The sequence below is a fragment of the Callithrix jacchus genome, chromosome 8, assembly GCF_049354715.1.
Source record: "Callithrix jacchus isolate 240 chromosome 8, calJac240_pri, whole genome shotgun sequence".
Taxonomy (NCBI): domain Eukaryota; kingdom Metazoa; phylum Chordata; class Mammalia; order Primates; family Cebidae; genus Callithrix; species Callithrix jacchus.
In genome coordinates this window covers 85,448,135-85,460,023 of record NC_133509.1, presented here as the reverse complement: position 1 = coordinate 85,460,023, position 11,889 = coordinate 85,448,135, and positions in this window count along the sequence as shown.

Below are 11,889 nucleotides of genomic sequence, written 5' to 3'. Positions count from 1 at the left end.
GCCAGCGACCTTCCCGCCCCGTTGGCGCCGCGCCCGCCCTCCTCCTCCGCGCGGTCAGGCAGACTGGTGCGGCCGGGGCGATGCGGCCTGAGGGTGCACTCCGCCCGGATCCGGCTGTTCGCGGCCACACACACACACATACGTCCTGCGCTTATATCGCTAGCTACGCAACATTTTATTTTGAGTTAATTTCCATTATACTAACCTGTGTGCGCGCGGGCGTGAGGCGCGCACAACGCAGTAAAATATGTGTTCACAATGGTACTACTGACACAAGTTTGACAGCCACAGCTTTTGATTTTCATGAGGAATATAAGCTTTCCTGTTCTTAGACCCCATTTTTTCTCTTTTTCTGAAGCTTGCCTATCTCCACTTCCCCACCCACCCTCAACACGCCCCCAACACCCACCACCTTGCCACCCTTACTATAGAAAGAATGTCTTTGTCTCCCTTTGATTAACTAATAATTACTCCATGCAGCAAAAAATTAAGACTTCTTTGGTATTTTGTTTACTTAGCGTGTAACAGAACCTCATCATTGTACCAAGGAGCTCACACCGTGAAACCTTTGACCTTGGTAGAGGTTTGCATCTCCGTTCAGGTTTACATTGTGTAGCTGTCTCCTAGGAGCAGGAACTATGGGTCTACCAGAGCTGCTCTAGGGAAGCCACGGCGTGCATGTGTGCGGACAAAGGAGGAAAAAAGGGAATGAGGTTTTTGTTTTGTTTTGTTTTTGAGGCGGAGTTTTACTCTTGTTACCCAGGCTGGAGTACAATGGCGCGATTCCGGCTCACCTCACCCTCCGCCTCCCGGATTCAAACTATTTTCCTGCCTCAGCCTCCCGAATAGCTGGGATTTCAGACATGCACCGTCATGACCAGGTAATTTTTTATTTTTAGTAGAGGCGCGGTTTCTCCATGTTGGTCAGGCTGGTTTCTAACTCCCGACCTCAGGTGATCCGCCTGCCTCTGCCTCCCAAAGTACAGGCTTAAGTCCCGTGTCTGGTGGGATTGAGGTTTTATTTAGATGCCTTAGGATGTCAGCATCGAGGCTTCATCTTAGAGGCAAGATGCAACATCTTAAAGGTGAAATGGGTTCTTGGTAGTATCTGTGTTCAGAGGGCACAGCAGGGGGCTGTCACCGCCAGAAAGTGCGTGGGGAACCATCTGCTTAAATATAGTAGGACTGTCTGGGGGAAAGTACCCACACTTTTCAAGAAAGGGCAGTTTTCTTTGAGGACTAGCCCATTTCATGGAACTGTCAGGGCAAAGGGGAATTTTGTTCACTACCTATTATACTTGCTCTGGAATATTCGTTTCCTTCCTTCCTTCCTTCCTTCCTTCCTTCCTTCCTTCCTTCCTTCCTTCCCTCCTTCCTTTCTTTCTTTCTTTCTTTTTTTGGAGTCAAGGTCTTACCCTGTCACTGAAGCTGGAGTGCAGTGGTGCAATCATAGCTCACTGTACTTGAATTCACTCGAAATCCTGGGCTCAAGCGATCCTTCCACCCCAGCCTCCCAAGTAGGTGGGATGAAAAGCATGTATCACCATGCCTGGCGTGTGTGTGTGTGTGTGTGTTTGTGTTTGTGTGTGTGTATGTGTGTGTGTAGAGATGGGATCTCACGACATTGCCCAGGATGCTATCAAACTCCTGGTCTCAAACAATTCTCCCGTTTAGCCTCCCAAAGTGCTGGGATTACAGGTGCGTGTCACCACACCTGGCTGGAATGTTTAGTTTCTGATTCATATATATCAAGATAGAAGAGGAATTAGCTCAAGAAGGAACAATGGGATCCAAGCCTGACTGATGAGCCAGCTGCAGGTGGATTTTCACACCCTGCGTGATGAGAAAGCTTCAAGCAGATGTTGATTCTGCCCCTAGAGTTCTTCATAAACTTGGTCTGGAATCTCACAGAACCTGTTCAGAGAAGCTCTGGATGTGACTCTGGGGCCATGCCATGAGGAGATGGAAGGATCAAAGACGGGGGCAGAGGCAGGAGGAGAGAACAGCTCCATATGGTCCTAGAGTCTATTTCCATCTACTTGCTCAAGTCGAGGAGGATATTTCCATCTACTTGCTAGTCAGACAAAGTTGTAAGCCCCAAGTCTGAGGATACATTTGAAATGCTCAGTAAAATCTCTGAAGTTGGAAACCACTGTGACCCATTTTTTGAAAGGTTGTGTAAGACTCTACAAAAAGGCCTTTCCCAATATAAATAGCCCCTTTCAAAGGGTACATCCTGGAAATCAGAAAACGAAGTATCCAATATGATTTGATAGAATCTGAAAAACAAAATATTTATTCATTTATTCAGCATCCATTTACTGAGCACCTTTTAGGTGCCAGGTATCACATTGGGCACTGTAGGGATACAAACCAGGATCCCTGCTGGTAGAGATTCATCTTAGGATAAACTATGAGAACACAGAACAGCAAATGAAAAGTGCCCTAAGGGCAGAGATTAGATCTCTGGGGATGGCAAGGGCTGGAGGTGGGGAGGGGAAGTTGACTACAAAGGGTGTGAAGAGACATCTTAGAGTGATAGAAATAGTCTACATCTCAAGTGTGGTGGTGGTTACTGTAAATATCCACCAAAACTCATGTAACTCACAGATGAATTTGACTGAATATGATTTGTACCTCAATAAACCTGACTTTTAGAAAAGTGACCTAAAAAATGTACTGATAAACTGTATAAATGAATATGCCCTATGTCATGTTATACAAATGTTAAAGCTGATGGCACCAATATATTAGAAACCAACAACAGTTGAATGTTATTTGCACTAGCAGAAAAATGCATTTTTATGGGAGATAGGTTCATCTAATCATCTAAAATTATTCTGGAAAAACAGGGAATGGGGAATAAGACTGACCACCTCTCAGCTGCTGCACAGCTGTGAACATAAACTGCTGGTAATAAGGCAGTTAGGTGTTGAAGAACTAGATATCATGAAAAGAAAGAATTAATCCCCCTTATGTTTTCTTTTATTTTTAATAAAGCTTTATTAAGACATATAATTCACACACTATAAATTCACCCTTTTAAAGTATACAACTTATACAACTCAGTAATTTTTGTATATCCAAAGAATGGTGCATCTATCACTACTATTTACCATAATTTTAGAATGTTTTTGTCACCCCCCAAAGAAAATCCTATATCCATTAGCACTCACCATTCTGCCCTTCACCTGCCCTAAGCAATCACTAATCTACTTTCTGGCTCTATGCATGTGCCTATTCTGGACATTTCATATAAATGAATCAAGCAATATGTTGCATTTTATGTCTGGCTTCTTTAACTCAATATAGTGTTTTCAAGGTTCATTCATACGCTATCTCAATGAATACCTCATTCATTTTTGTGGCTGAATAATATTCCTTTGTATGGATATACCACATTATGTTTATCCACTCATCAGTTGATGAACATTTGGGTTGTTTCTATCTTTTATCTATTGCAAATAATGCTGCTATAAATATTTGCATACAAGTTTTTGTGTGGACATGTTTTCCTTTCTCTTGCTTGTATAGCTAGGAGTGAAATTGCTCAGTCGTATAGGTAACTCTATGTTTAATTTTTTGAGGAACTGCCAAATTGTTTTCCAGAGTGACTATACCATTATACAATCCCACCAGCATAAGCACCATGGACGTTTTTCACCCTTTCTCAGCTTTCCATACACAGTAGAATTTTTTTTTTTTTTGAGACAGAATTTTGCTCTGTCGCCAGGCTGGAGTGCAGTGGCAGGATATCAGCTTCCTACAACTCCGCCTCCCAGGTTCAAGTGATTCTCTTGCCTCAGCCTCCCAAGTAGCTGGGACTACAGGTCCGCACCACCACATCCAGTTAATTTTTGTATTTTTGGTAGAGACATGGTTTCACCATGCTGGCCAGGATGGTCTTGAGCTCTTGATCTCGTGATCTGCCTACCTTGGCCTCCCAAAGTGCTGGGATTACAGGCATGTGCCCAGCCAGAATTTTTTTCTTAATCTAATATTGTTGAGATTGAAATAAACCATTAAAGGGAAGTTTAAATCTAGTCCCAGATGATAGGGGAAGAATGATGTAACTAACACAACTCAGAATATCTCTTTTTGTATGTTGTTAAAGTTTTGTTTTGTCTTCTACATTAGATCTAATGTAAGATGATTCATTATCATTTCAGGAGTAGCTGTTGGATTATTCTCATGTGCTTGGAATTGAGAGTGTTAATATGGATTTCCTTTTAGCTAAACGGGTGGTTTCTTTGAGAAGAAAAAATAAAAATGTCTTGGGCCCCTTTCAGTTGAAACTGGAAGTGCTTGAATACATTGAGTACACTGTTTCTTCCAAAGAGCTCTCCACATTCCCAGATATGGCCCATAGAGTCCTTGCTGTTCCACAGTAAGATATGAGACTTAGTTTTCCCAATGTCTGTGGAAGAACTGAGCTGGGATTAAACCCCAGCAGTTACAACTTCCTCCTACCTCTCTGGTGTTCCTTTCCAAATTCCTCCAGCCATTCCTTAAAAGTTAGCTGTTCTCAAGGTTCCATCCTAGCTCTGCTTCTCTTCTTACATTGTATACACCAGGATTTCCAGAACCTATTAGGAAAGAGACCAGGCTCGGTGGCTCAGGCCTGTAATCCCAGCACTTCAGAAAGCCGAGGCAGGCAGGTCACTTGAGGTCACGAGTTGGAGACCAGCCTGGCTAACGTGGCAAAATTCTGTCTCTACTAAAAATTAAAAAAAAATTAGCCAGGCACTGTGCCACATGCCTGTAATCCCAGCTACTTGGGAGGCTAAGGTGGGAGAATTACTTGAGCCCAGGAAGTGGAGGTTGCAGTGAGCTGGGATTGCACCACTGCACTCCAGCCTGGGCAACACAGCAAGACTCTGTCTCAATTAAAAAAAAAAAAGATAAAAATGATAAAAATAAAACTATTGGGAAAGAAAGGAAACTTTTTTATCTGAGAAGCGTGAGCTCCTTTAAATTATCAGCCCCAGTGAGGCATTGAAATGTGACAGTAGTCACCTCTCACTCCTCCCTTGACATAAGTAACCTCCTCTTGTTATGTGGGCTCTACACTGAGTGACACCAAGTAGCCATAGCTTAATCTAACAATGTCACATGCTGGAGATACAACTCATACCCTAGAGTCCAACAAAGTATATGGCCAATCAGTGTTACTTCTGTGAACCAATGAAAATTCCCAGCAAACAACTTTTGTAACTGCCCCCTCTCCTTATTTGTTCTTTGCACTTCCTTGTGTTTCCCAGGCTGCACTCCTCAATGCTGGCCCAAATAAACTTTTTTACCTATATTAATTTTGCCTGAGTTTCTTTCTTTAGATCGACACTATCTTTAATTATTTGGGAAGCTCTGGGCTAAACACTGTAATATGTTCATTTGGCCAAGATTTCATATCTCAAAATCTTTTCTTGTTTAATAATCTTTGAGAGTCTCCCAGAAAAACATATAGAATGTGGCACTTCACTAAAGTCATCTGTTCTGTTTCCTCCTCCAAACCTGTTCCCCTTGCAGAATTCCCTATCTTGAAGAACAGAGTCATCATACACCAAGTTTCCCTAACACAAACTTGATATTTCTCTTGATTCTTCTATTTCCCTGAAGCCCAGTATTCCCTCTAGAAAACATTAAGATTAAGCCTTCAGGTGACATGTCTTTATTTATGTATTTTATATAGTATCTGGCTTTGGAAGCCTACACTCTAATTGCAAGGGCAGGACCTACATATATGAAAAGCTAAATAACAACCTGAGGGAACCACCAGATAATAACAAGGCCCAGTGAGAAACACCTGTGTGGGCTGAAGAGGTCAAGCAAGGATTCCAGGGAATTACTCTTGTGTTGCTTAGAAACAGCCTTGGAGAGAGGATGTAATTTAAAATGGCTATCCAGAGAGCCCCATCAAATGTTAAAGCTGGAAGATACATAAGCACTCATTTGCTAATAATCTCATTTTACATAGAGGAAACTGAGACCCAAACAGACCAAATGATGGATGATAAGCTGCATTCATTCAGTATTTATTGCATGCCCACTGCATGCAAGGCACAGCATGGGCTACATTTATACAAAAGAGCAGGCAAGGTGAGACTATCAAATAGCACCAGTACCTGGCAAGAAACTAAACCTCTCACAGTACCCCAAGGGGCAACTGGTAGTTATAAACTGGGTTACTAGTTCTTCCACTTACCCTTGAAATTAGTAGAATTCAAATAGTTACTCACTGTTTAGGTAGGCACTAATTATTTCTGCTTCATGAGTAATCAGGATGGAAAAATTTACCACCACCCACAATGTCCAGTCATATCATATCTGGATATACAGATATCGAGGTAGAAAATTCTGAAGCAATCTTTACAGTGGACACAAGCCTGAATGTTTGTGGTGTGGAGACACTGCGACTGCTTTTACCATCACAGAGACAGAGGCAGAGAGAGCCTCCCAATCAGGGGTTTATTTTCTTTTTTAATGCCCCTCTAATAAATTCTGAGTAAGGCCATTTCCAAGGTCTTACAGTTCTTCAGCCTTAGGATAAATAATGACACTGAATTTTTAGCCCATTGAAGTTCAACAGGAAAAGCTATTATAAAAATAACCAAGAACATGTAAAAAATATCTTCCTGTTAATGAAAACACACATGAAGAAATTGGGAAGACAGGAAAAAGGTCATAGCTGTAGAAAAAGTAAACAGGAACTGGCTTTCTATCCTGAAAGAGGACCGCTCGGTAATTCTGAGCTCTCTGAATCCTGGCCATAAGTTCGAATTAATCTGCTTCTCATTGTTCAGAGAATCTCTGAAGATGGTCCTGAAAGCAGCTTCATTTCCTCGGTTCCCCTGCCCATGCCCGAGTACGTGCGCTCCCAGCACAGCTTGAAATTAGTGTACTTTTTCATCTTGGCCCTTAGTTTTTAAACAAGCAGGCAAAGACCCCAGGAGACTTGGGCAGGCTGGCCTGATGGTAGGAATGGTATCCGGTAGCCCGAGGGGGGACTTCATTATCTTCACATGGCCTGGCTTAGCATGCGAGGAACAACCTGTCCCTAGAGAGGAGTTTAAAATAATCATATGTCATGTGAGATGAGATCATAGATATGAAAGCTCTTCTTTGAAGTTGAAAACAATTTCAGCCTACAAATGCACAGTATTGGTATTATTTATTAATGAATATATTTGATACTCTCTTTGTCAGGCTCCTGGGCATATTTGCATACATTCATTTGCAAAGACGATCATCAACATTATGGCTTATAGACCAACATAGAAGTTTAATTACTAATCAACACTAATAGATACACAAATGTACCTAGGAGTCCATGCAGTTACCCTGTTCTACTTCACCACCTACCAAAAGCAATTAAAAATTGATAGCAGCAGGAGACTCACACCCTCCCTTGCAGAGCAAAAGACAAAGGGATGTGTGAGAGTAGGGATGGTTAGAGCTTTTCTTTCTTCTGCCTGCTAAGTGACAAAGAAGATAGGAACTCCCAAAGGAGTCCTCCCAACCCAGCAATCACAAATTACTTACCAAATACCAGCTCATTAATCCGGAGGTGAGTGTTGGGTAGCTTTGTGAGGTGACCACTTAAACAATTTTTCTGCAGAAGGGCTACAGTGTTTCATATGCAATTCTATAGTCTTGCACTATCTAAATCAGGAATCCTTTTTGTGTCTGCTGTTACTTGTTAAGTTTGGAACGAAATTTCGCACATACAGGCTGTGTGTATCTCCAGCACCTAGCATAATGTCTGGCACACAGCAGGTGCTCAATACATATTTTGTAAATAATTGACAAACTTGAATCTGTACCATAGCTAGTCTACAGAACTTCAATCTCCTCATCACATACTCTCCATAGGCCTATCTGGAATTCTTCAGTTTACACCTATACAACTGTGAACTGCAGGAAGATGGGAAAGAACCCAGAGCAAGTGAAAGGGCTGGAAGGTGCACTGAGCCGGCCTGATCTGGGGTCTGCTGCCCTGTTCTCACCTCCCTCATCCAGAGGCCAGTTCTATGCTTAGCACAGTCATCATGTCATGTGTAAAGGTGCGATTCCACCCCACCCCGCCTGTGTCCCATCTAGAGATTAGACAGGCAATCCTTCTCTTGTGCAATCCTACTCGACAAGCATTCATCAAATGCCAGCTGTACATACTCCATCGGATAAAGCCCTGTAGAGGAAAGGGAAAAGAGAGGTCATGCCTCCAACCTCAGGAACCAATAGTATCATTAGGGAGACTGTTTATTATTGCCCCTTTATTCTACAAATATATATTGAGCACATGTGCTAAGTACTCTTCTAAGTGTTGGGGCTTCAAAGTTGACCAAGACAAACAATTTTCCTGCTCTCATTATACTGACATTTTAGAGGGGGAAGACAAAAGGCAATCATGCAAATAAATAAATAATATAAATTCAGATTCGTGCTATCAAAACCAAATCAGATAATAGAGAAACTACTTTAACTGAGGTTTTTTGTTTGTTTGTTTGAAATGGAGTCTCACTCTGTCACCAGGCTGGAGTGCAGTGGCACAATTTCGGCTCACTGCAACCTCTGCCTCCCAGGTTCAAGCAATTATCCTGCCTCAGCCTCCTGAGTAGCTGGGACATAGGCACACACCACCGTGCCCAACTAATTTTTGTATTTTTAGTAGAGACAGGATTTCACCATGTTGACCAGGATAGTCTCGATCTCTTGACTTCGTGATCTACCCCTCTCGGCTTCCCAAGGTGCTGGGATTGCAGGGGTGAGCCACCACACCCAGCCTTTATCTGAGATCTTAATGACAAGACTTAAAAGTGGGGTTCCAGCCAGAAGTAATAGCAAGTTTAAGGACTCCTTGGTAGGGTACAAGCTGGAAGTAACCAAGATCCAGCAAGAAAGCTGGTATGACAGAAGCATTGGGCAAGGGGAGATAAGGAGACAAGACTGGAGAAACAGGCAGAAGCCAGGTCATGCTAGATTATGTCACTTTCTACTCCAAGTACAGCCATGGATCAGCTGCCTCAGCCTCGCCCGACACTTTGTTTAAATGACCCCAACGTTTATTTCCCTTCTTTTACATCCAAATTTCAGGTGGCAAACACCTGCCTCCAATAAAGAGGCAGAGGCTTCTCCAACTCTCTCTTGCAAATAGTTGTAGTCATGTGACAGAAAGGAAGTGATATATATGACTTCTCAGAAGTCTTTCTAAAGATGCATCCTTTCCTCCTTCCTTCTCTCTGGAACACACATTTAAAGACTCCTTCTCTGGCAGCTGTCTTGTGCCAGGAGATATCTCAGAGCATGGAAGCTACTCAAGTCAAAACAATGAGACAGAGGAGCTGTGTCTTGGCCCCTGTGGATGGCCATACCAGCCCTCTCAAACTTGTCAGTATGAAAAAAAGAGAAATGTCCATTTTCTTAAGCCACTGTGACTTTGGATTTTTCTGTTACTTACAGCCGAATTTAATCCCAACAAATTCACACTCTATGATATATTGTCATTTTCTTTAATAAAAGGGTGCATGTTACCAAGCTTTGAGTAAAATCAAGAATCCAAGAAGATGTGCTCTATGTAGTCTATAGCTTCCATAACTCCCACTAGCTCCTCACTCACCTCCACTCCTACTGACACACATGCAGCAATTTAGTAGCATGGCTCCAACTGGACGGTGGTCAGGAGAATGGTCAGAGGCAAAGATAACGACGCAAGGTAAAGGCAGGCATGGGCTGCAGGACTTCTGCTTCTTCCCTCCTGAGAGCACTTAGAGAAGTGGACCCCTCCAGGTTGAACTGACAAGCCTGAGGACTTGCAGGCATTGCAGGCAGCTCCTCACCGTCATACAACCATAGATCCGCTGGTCTGTTGAACAGACTTCAACCTAGGCTGAATAAACTCTTCACACCATGTTTCTATACTTAGAATGAGCCTATCATTTGAAAAACTGAAGCCATGACCAACTGAATTCTCTTCAATGACAGTTCCAATGGGCAGCTCCAACAGTGACCCTCAGAGCCACACATGATAGATATACAATTGAAAAGAGTGGCTTGGCACTGGGCATGGTGGCTCACACCTGTAATCCCAGCATTTTGGGAGGCCGAGGCGGTTGGATCATGAGGTCAAGAGATCAAGACCATCCTGGCCAACATGATGAAACCCTGTTTCTACTAAAAATACAAAAATCAGCTGGATGTAGTGGTGTGTGCCTGTAATCCCAGCTACTCGGGAGGCTGAGGCAGGAGAATTGAACCCAGGAGGCAGAGATTGCAGCGAGCCAAGATCATGCCACTGCCCTACAGCCTGGCAACAGAGCGAGACTCCATCTCAAAAACAAACAACAGAAAGAAAGCAGTATGCTTAAATGCAAATGTCACCTCAAGGCATTCTCTCCAGCCCTGTTATCCCATCAGTCACCTTAGAGCTCCTCCTGTGTCGAAATTCTGAAGACCCTGCTGCCAAAGTTGTCAGCTGCCTTTCCAGACACTGATAGGGCTAAATGTCTATAGATATGCTGAACCTGGAATGTTACTAGAAACAGGAAACACTTGGTCAGAGCCATTTCAATAGCCAAGAAATACTGGCCTTGTATCCCATTTTGTGTTCCATAATCTCTGCCTCATGTTCCAGAGTGTTAAAGCTGGTCTTAACCTAGTTCACAGGAACCTCACACAGGTGACTGAAAGAATCCCAAGTCATAATGAACATTCTACCACATGCTCTTCACGTTAATTTTGGCTGCCCATTCAGACCATGCCCTTCACAGCTTTCCCTTTGGAAGTAGACTTGGGGTTGAATCTAAGAGAATCTGCCCCCATGGGTCCAATGTGGGCACTAACTTTAACCAGACTCGTTTGATTGCTTTGGAAAGAGGTAAAGCCTCATCCTTGTCTTCCAGAGGTATTTCTGGACTGAACAGCGAAAGATCATTAAGATCCATAAATAGCACTCAGGCTTTAGTGGATGACTTCAGGAAGTGTCACTAAAGTATAGGAAGATTCTGGTGTGAGTATTGGGAACAAGTGGCCATTTCTTTCATACAGGCAATGTTGAAGAGGAGACTGCATCCTTTCTGCATAAAGAAGCAGACCCTTTGATCTTTTCAGGATGGAAGGCACTTTTCAAATTCCATCTAGAGCACACATATTCTGTGTAGTCCCAGTTTTTATAAAGCAAAAAGTGACTCAGATAAACTACATAGATGAGCAAGAAATAGGAAGAATTGGTGCTCAGTAGAAATCACAGAGGCAGCCTAGTTTTACAACAAAACAGGGACTCAGACTGCTCACTACAGACAAAGGTGCCAGGTGAACACAGACGCTGCCCTTTGGTGAATGTTTGAGCCATGTGTCAGAAATTCTCTCACATCACAGACTCTTTGTGACTGAAAGCAAACTTTCAATCATCCTAAATATAGGGTTTTTATTGAAAGTTATCAAATAAAATCTAATGCAGGTCAATAAGTAACTCGTGGTTTCTCAAGAAGAGGATATTATTAGTAAGACTTACATCACTAATATAATCATAACCGCTCCCTCTAAGAATTCAATTTATCCCTTCAGCAAAGGCTCAATGAACTGTGAAAAAAAATTAAGTAATCTAATGATGATCTAATGATATCTTCTGGAATGAAAGACTTGTTGAAAACTCACCTGGGTTATGCAGCTGTCTCTAACAAGCTAAAACATTGCTTTTATTCTATACCATTTTTTGTCATGGGAGCTAATAGGCTGGGGGCAGAGAGAGGGGTAGCATGGGAGCTAATAGGTTGGGGGCGGAGAGGGGGTGGCATGGGAGCTAATAGGTTGGGGGCGGAGAGAGGGGTGGTGGTGGGACTTTATTTGCAAAAAATAAAATTGAAAACAAGCACTGTGTTGTGATTTTTAGATCAG